This window comes from Carcharodon carcharias, chromosome 15 (genome assembly GCF_017639515.1).
Source record: "Carcharodon carcharias isolate sCarCar2 chromosome 15, sCarCar2.pri, whole genome shotgun sequence".
Taxonomy (NCBI): Eukaryota; Metazoa; Chordata; class Chondrichthyes; order Lamniformes; family Lamnidae; genus Carcharodon; species Carcharodon carcharias.
The window spans coordinates 28454838-28461918 of record NC_054481.1 but is presented as its reverse complement, the minus strand read 5'-3'; the positions used below and the strand labels follow the sequence as shown (position 1 = coordinate 28461918).

At 43.5% G+C, this 7081-nt stretch overlaps 1 protein-coding gene across 2 annotated transcripts in view; it reads left to right on the top strand.

Moving 5' to 3' along the window:
• The first annotated feature begins 5357 nt into the window (after positions 1–5357).
• Positions 5358–7081, top strand: part of glis2b (GLIS family zinc finger 2b) — a 55105-nt gene continuing 53381 nt past the window's right edge. For both annotated transcript variants that reach the window (XM_041205834.1, XM_041205835.1), the window contains exon 1: positions 5358–5650. The gene's annotated coding sequence lies outside the window, so the exon portion shown is untranslated. The remainder of the gene's footprint in view (positions 5651–7081) is intronic.

Sequence of the window (7081 nt, the reverse complement as noted above, 5' to 3'; positions counted from 1 at the left end):
CTGCTCTGCTTCTGACTTGTCTAAACCTGAAGCAATGCTGTATTTTAGGAATATTTTCCTCCAAAGTCCCCAATTATGTGACTGATATAGGCCTTGGTTTAGTCCAAATTGATTTGGAAGTGTGGAATTATGATCCATGGTTAAATTTTTATAAGTGTAGGCTTTGCTTTAAGACCTTTTTGAATTTCAAGATGGCGTCACTGCTCGTTTGGGGCCAAAAAGATTTCCTGTACTTGCCAGTTTTGACGGGCTCGGCTACAATGGCAATAGCGCTCGGTTTGAAAAAATAATTTCAAGAACGGCTGCCAGGATTGACTGCCTGCAGAGTTCTCTTGCTCAGCATTTTACTTTAAAGTCATGAATTTGTCAAATCCTGGCTTTTGCTTTCTCTCAGCTGAGTTTAGAAGCCATGATTCTCCCAGATTATTTAACTAATTAGTTTCTCTGTTTGGGAGTGACACCATGTTTGACACCATGTATTCAGATGCCAACTCAGAGATCAGGCTTTAATGACAGGTTTTTTCAAACTGCCCTTCTGACTCTGAATCATTTAAAGATTTCTCAGGACTTGATGTAGCCTGGAGTTTTAAAATATTTTGCTCACCCCTGCTAGATTTGCTGACTCTGCACTCCGGGATTAGAAGCTGGCCTTCCAAAGGAGGTTCAATGGAGTCTTCTGCTGCAGTAAGGACTTTCACATTTCTGGCCTCAGCTTCCAAGCCTTTCTTTGGAGCTTTATCCTGGCAATTTTTCCTCTGCGGCTCGGCTTCTGGAACTTCTTTTCAGGTCAGACTGCTTTGCTGAAATTTTTCTCATTTTCTCAGCATTTTATTTTTGTTCTACATTTTCTGCAAGGTCTTGGGTTTTTCCACCAGCTACCCGGGTGTTGGTTACAGTTTGGTAGGTCTGAAGAAGCCTTTGTAGTCATATATAAGTTAAATGTAAGTCTTTAATGACTCTTAGAACTATTTACAAATATACAGTAAAGGGTACAAGCTAGGAGCTGTCTCCATGCTTGCTGCTACGCACCGCTCTGTCCAACACTCAACTGACTCTGGGTGCGGGGTCACTTGCCTCTTACATCACTGTGTGGGCGGTACTGTATTCAGTCCCATATTAACCCTATATATGCCAGACCATTATACTACATATGGGTACCAGGAATCCTCCAGTACTGCACCTATGTAGCTAGCTTTTTCTTGTCCTCACATATGACATCCATTTTGTAGCAGCCAGGGCCTTTGGAACAGGGAAGAAAACTTTGGATTTTTTTGTTCCCCCCGCTTCACCCTCTGTAGCCTTGGCACAGTAAAGCTAAGTTCTGCTGGCCAAAACCAGCCAACTCAGCACAAGCTGCAAGGATTTTAACCTGGGGCCTTATGTGCTTCACTTGGATACAGGGCAGTGCATTCATCTACTGAATCAGACAGGGGCCCTCAGCCAGGCAACACATGTTTTAAGAAAATAAAATTTCTGCTGATAGTTTCCAACGTTAAAACAGACAGGCCATAATATTAGAGAAAGCAGCTCCCCAGGGGCCTTGATCCTGGTCTGCCTTAGAGTTCCTCTGTATCCCTGACAGGTTTGACTTGTTTCCAGCATTGTCATCAATCAAAATGCATCCTCTTAGTTTGCGAAAGGTGTTATTATGTTGGCGTTGAAATAAGTACAGCCAGTTAAGGTCTGTCTGTGAGGAATGCATTAAAGCCCTTTATTGCAGAATAGGGGATTGTGATTCTGTCACACCCAGGTACAGGGCTCATAAACATTTTACTAGAAGATCTCAGTCACTGCTTGTAACTTCTAAACCATTTCCTAATCATCTAACTGTGTTGCAGGTCTGGGTATGGCTGAAACTCATTATGAAGTTATTCTTTGCTGAGTTGCCATCATTTAGATCCTGTCTGCGACTACCCCCCACCATTCTTCACTACAGTACTTCCCTCAGTACTCTCCTCAGAACATGTTTGATATCACTTTTTCTCCTAGCTCTCCCACTGATGCTAAGAGCCTGTTTTCTCCTCAGTGAAACTTTGTGGGCTCTTTGCTGTGTTAAGCCATGACTCTGTAGGCAGCACTTTTGCCTCTTAGTCATAATATGGATCAAAGTCCCAAACTAGGGACTTGAGCGCAAAATCAAGGCCAGTAAGCCCAATGCGGTACTGAGGGATTGTTGTACTTTCAGAGATGCCATCATTGGGATGAGACATTAAACTGAGGCCCAGTCTGCCCTCTCAGGTGGATACAGAATATCCCATGGTACTCTTTGAAGAAGTTCTCCCCTGTTTTCTGGTTAATATTTATCCCTCATCCTACATCGCGAAAACAGATTTTCTGATCATTTATCTTGTTGCCATTTGTGGAAACTTGCTGTGCAAAAATTGGCTGCTGTATTTCCTAAATACCAATAGTGACTGTACTTCAAAAATACTTAATTGGCTGTAAAGTACTTTTGGATGTCCTGAAATCGTGAAAGGCGGAAGTTGCTTTTTCTTCCTTAAAGGTGCTTTATAAATACATGTTTGTCAGTAGTGTCTGGCATTTGTCTCATGGTGAAGAAGAATTTGGTTGCAGGGCATTGCCTATGGATGTGCAGTAATTTTATCACCACCTTTTTTCATGATTTTTTTGAACCAATTTTTAAACACCTCAAATGGTCATTTTTGACATGTGAGCTGAGCCAGTGATTGTCCAGGACTGGAAGTAGATAAAAAGTGTTATGCTCTGGGGTTCTAGACAAGATATTCTCTTTAGGTTCATTGTCATTAGTTATTCCCATAAGTGGACCTTATGTCTCCTAGGAACTTGATTGCACCTTTACTGCCCAAAATCTAAGTAAATATACTGAGGACTATAGAGAACCCTTCTCAGTGTGCTCCAACATTCTTTATGTCAAATTTCAGCATGCGGACATCACAACTAAGCCCTGCCTTGACTTTATGTGTTGCTGACAACACAAACTTTACAGTGGGGGTCACTGCATGTGACTAGGGTACAAGTTCCGACTGATTTGTTTTCTAGCCCAGCCACACTCAGGTCATATGTCATGCCTCTTTGCTGCTTATCTGTGATTGGCTAACTCAGCACAGACCATTAAGGACCCAGATCCTTACAGCCCTAGTTCCACACTGGGCAGCTTCTTTATCAAACAAGGCATTGAGTAAGCAACAGGATCTTCCTGCAACTTCAGCAAAACCGTGTCATTCATGCCTGTGTCCCAGAAGATATAATGTTTACGGCATGATCTTACTGCCATCAGCCATATGGTGGCATTGCAGTGGAGGATTTGAGGTGGATTGACCTTGGACTTCAGTTTGCTAGAAAACACACCCAAATAGGGTCGCCATCTCTGATTGGATACATTTTGGGAGGTTCCATCACATGACCTATAGACACCCTGCCTTCAACCCACCCGCCATTGGGGCCTCACCTTCCCACACCAATTGTAAAGCAAACAGATTCTTTGTTACCCAAATTGGGTGATTCTTCGCCGGCAGTTAAACATAACTTTTTTCTCCCCCAATTTCTCCAATGCTTTAGCAAAAAGTATAAAGAACTTAGATTTCAGAATTGCCTTTCAGAAACTCAGGATATTCAAAATGCTTTAGAGCCAAAGAAGTACATATTGAAGTGTAGTCTCATTTGTAATGTTGGAAATGTAGCAACCAATTTACACACAGCAAGATTCCAGAATCAGAAATGTGTTAGTGACCAGATAATCTGTTTTTCTGATGTTGGTTGAGGGATAAATATTGGCCAGGACACTGGTCTCATCCAAAAGACGGCACCTCAGACAGCACTCCCTTAGTACTGCACTGGGAATGTCAGCCTAGAAACACACGTAACTCTCTGGAGTGGGACTTGAACTCATAACCTTAGTTATGACTGATTGAAGAGTGTGCTACCCACTGAGTCAAGGCTGTCACTAATGTAGCTATTGGTTAATAAATAAAATGAATTATTTGTATCCATGAAAGGTGTTTGTTTAAAGCAAAATTGGTTCACCTTGTAGGAAAGAAAACCCAACTGAATGTGGCCTACACATAACCTGGTTTTCAGTGGTGTTTATCTTTTGGCGACACTGCAAAGGTTCATTTTGGGGACTCTATATTTTACTAGACAAAGATACGAAATAAAACCAGTGGAATCTGGCGTCAATTTTGCCCACGTACAATTCTAATCAGGTCTGTTTGCAACAAGTCGAATAAAAATAGTTGCCATACCATTGTTGGGGTGTCCTTTTATGTGGTGTGCTCGGGACCCTAACACAGGAACAGGAGGAGGCCATTCAGCCCCTCAAACCTGTTCTTCCATTCAATTATATCACGAATGATCTGTACTCTAATTTCATTTACCTGCCTTTGTTCCATATTCCTTGATGCCCTTTACTCAACAAAAATCCATAAAACTCTCAACTGTCCTTCAACAATATGACCTTTTGGGGGAGAGAGTTCCAGATTTCCACTGCTCTTTGTGTGAAATAGTGCCTCCACATTTCATTCTAAGTTGAAGATTATTTCCCCTATTCTGAATTCTCCCCACCAGAGGAAACAGTTTAAAATCTCTACCTCACTGAATCCCTTTATCATTTTGAACACCACAATTAGATCACCCCTCAGCCTTACAAACTCAAGGGAATACAAATTGTGTTTATGCAAGCTGTCCTCATTATTCAATCCTTTAAGCCCTGACTAGCTTGGGGCAATTGGACAGGTCGCACAGTACTAAACACCCTGCAGACCCTCATTTCAGAATTGACTTTTAATGACCCTGGGACTGTAACTTCTGCCAGTCACACTCAAGCCCCACATGCAAATACTAACAAAGTGCAGACAATTCCTTCCTCAAAGCCTCGAGTTCTAACGTAATCAGTCTGATTTCTATTTGACTGTTCAGATTCTTTTGCACTAAATAAATAAAACATTTGTGCTGGAGACTAAGAGCAAGCATCTGTGTGGAGCAAATATATCTTTCTGTTACGGGTGAGACACTGACCAAGGTACAAGCAATAGAACACACCTGGAAACTTAACCTGCCTTTGCTGGTTTCAGATCCTAACTGACCCAGGCATTTTCTGGGGAAGAATGCAGCTTTAAAAAAAATTGCTGCCAGCAGCTTCTTCAAGGGTTGCTTGGAATTTTAACTGTGCAACGTGAAATCGGGCGAACAATTTTCAACTTGGACTAAAAAGGGGGGAAATGTTAAGCTGACGACAGGATTTTTTTTTTAAAGCAAATTGTGGAGGAGGGTTTTGATGATAGTGGTGGTGTTAGATTGGGAGATGTTTGATGATGAGGGTGCGGTGCTGCTTTAACGGCTCTCCTGCTCTTTCAGGGGAGGTGCAGAGTTTGCTCCGGGCATGCGCTCATCGGCTGGGATGGAGTTCAGGGGAAAAGCGACGAGAAATCGGTGCAATTTCACCGAGGGAAATTGACAGCGGCTGAAAGCGGCGCTCAAACCCGAGCTGCTCCGCTTCGGCCGGGCCGAGAGTTCACCAGCGATCACTGTTCCCTCTCCCCCGATCCCCAAATCCGAGCTGGCAAACTGGGATCGTCATCCGCTTTGGGCTCAAAAGGATTCCAGATTGCAGGCGATCGGGAGGATCGGAATCTCACTGAATGACTGGCAGCGAGAGGCAGCCCCAGCGCAGGTAAGATTCCCACCGATTGCCAGCGTTACACAGTGATCCACTCCCAACATTGTGATTCACCCCTACAGTGATCCACCCACAACATTGTGGACACATCCCTAGTGATCCACTCCCACTATTGCTATCCGCCCCTACCGTGATCCACTCCCAACATTGCGATCGACCCCTACAGTGATCCACTCCCAACATTGCGATCCACCCCTACAGTGATTCACTCCTGACAATGCGACCCAACCCTACAGGAATCCACTTCCAACGTTGTGATCCATCCCTGCACTGCGATCCACTCCCTACACAGCGATCCACTGCCTGCACTGTGACCTATTCCCAACGTTACAATGTGACCCACTCCCTAGTGTAATCCACTCTCTACAAAGTGAGCCACGTTCAGCGTTCCATATGATCCAATCAATACACTGTGATCCATTCCCAGTGTTATTTTGTGATCCATTCCCTGCATTGTACTGATCAATTTTTAACCTTACACGGTGATCCACTCCCAGCATTATACTGTGATCAACTCAGTGACACAATGTGATCCACTCCCTACACTGTGATCCATTCCCTGCATTATACTGATCCAATCTCAACATTGCACTGTGATCCTCTCCCTACATGGTGATATATTCCCAGCATTATACTGATCCAGTCTCAGCATCACACTGTGATATACTCACAGTGTCACACTATGATCCGCTCCCAATGTCATACTGGGACCCACTCCCTGCACTGTGATCCACTTCCAGACTTACATGGTGATACACACTCCACACTATTATCCATTCCCTACACTCTGAACCACCCCAGCATTACACTGTGAACAACTCCTAGTGTTATACTACAATCCACTCCTAGTGTTACACTGTGAACCACTCCCAGTGCTACACTATGATCTACTCCTAGTGTTACACTGTGAGCCACTCCTAGTGCTACACTGTGATCTACTCCTAGTGTTACACTGTGACCCTCTCCCAGTGTTATACTGTGAATCACCCCCGCTGTTACACTGTGAACCACTCCCAGCATTACACTGTGATTAATTCCCGACACTGTGATCCATTCTCTGCATTATGCTGATCAATTCCCAGCATTGCATTGTGATCCACGTGCAGTATCACACTGTGATTTACTTTCAGCATCACACTGTAATTCATTCCCAACATCACACTGTGTTCTACATACAGTATCACAGTGATCTACTCCCAATATCACACTGCAATCCACTTCCAGCATTACACTGTAATCTACTTCCAATATCGCACTGTGATCCACTTCCAGCATTACACTGTGATCTACACAGTATGATCCACTTACAGTATTACACTGTAATCCATTCCCAGCATTACCTTGTGATAAACTCACAGCATTACAATGTGAGCCACTTTCAGCATTATACAGTATTCTACTCCCATTATTACACTATGATCCACT